The sequence below is a fragment of the Dipodomys spectabilis genome, unplaced genomic scaffold (genome assembly GCF_019054845.1).
Source record: "Dipodomys spectabilis isolate Male_0828 unplaced genomic scaffold, ASM1905484v1 ptg000088l, whole genome shotgun sequence".
In the NCBI taxonomy this organism is placed as follows: Eukaryota; Metazoa; Chordata; class Mammalia; order Rodentia; family Heteromyidae; genus Dipodomys; species Dipodomys spectabilis.
Window position 1 is genome coordinate 120571 of NW_024870765.1, and position 1121 is coordinate 121691.

Consider the following 1121-nt stretch of genomic DNA (forward strand, 5'->3'; position numbering starts at 1 on the left):
CTTTGCATGGTGACCATCCTGGGTCTGAATGACATGGTTTCCTATTGGACCTGTCCTGCCGTTGCTGATGGATGGCAGACTACCAGGGAAGCCATAAGCCAACATGTCAATATAGGCCCTGGGTTCAAATCCTAATCCTTACACTTACCAATGGCAGGCGATCACAAGAGACTCATTCCTATGCATAAGAATACAGACTGAAAAAGTAGTTCATGCATTTGTCCAATCTAAAATTGGATGCAATAATCCTAGGATGCTGATTGACCTTAATTAATAGTTTATTAAGCATGAAAAGAATAATATTGTTTCAATGGAGATATAATAAATACCTAAGAGTTGGTAGGAACATAATAGATGTCATTCAGTCATAAATAGACATCTCTGGAACTCTTTAACAATATATATTTATTTGTATACCACCCTCTGCCTATCCATATATTGCTGTTTGGCCAAACTTGGGGCTTGATCTCAGTGCCTGGGAACCACCTGACAGCCTCATTGGCTAGAGGCTTCTGAGCTCACACTCACCCAATCATGAATTGGGTCTGCTAGGCCCTGAGTTCAGATCCCAGCACTGCCAAAAATTTAATCTTTGAGTAAGAAGCCGAGTGTGACACATGTTTTTCTTCTCTGGGAGAGTCCAGGGTGTCAGGAATGATGGAGAACATATCTACAAATCTAGATGGTATGTGGTATGATGTAAACAATAGAATAAATGGTATAGGTGTCATCAAAATCAATAAAATAAATCCTAAATAAATGAATGAAAAAAGAAATAAAATGAATAACCACACTAAACGTGATATGGACTGAACATCTGTATGGAAGTATAAATTCTACCACACAAACACGGTATCTACTGAACATCTGTATGAAAGTTTAAATCCTATCTTTAAAATGTATATAAGGAGTATGTTTTCCATGCCTGAGGCTTGAATTCAGCCCACCCCCATGAGAAAGCAATAGCGGGGAATCCTGAGATACTGGTTTCTGGACCAGGAAAAGTCATAGAATGCAATCGATCTCATCAAATGAGTAGTTCATGCATGATGTGACTAGGAAATGATAGGCAAGACTCATGGGGTATCACTTAGTTGTAAAGCAGTGTTGATTAAGTGTGA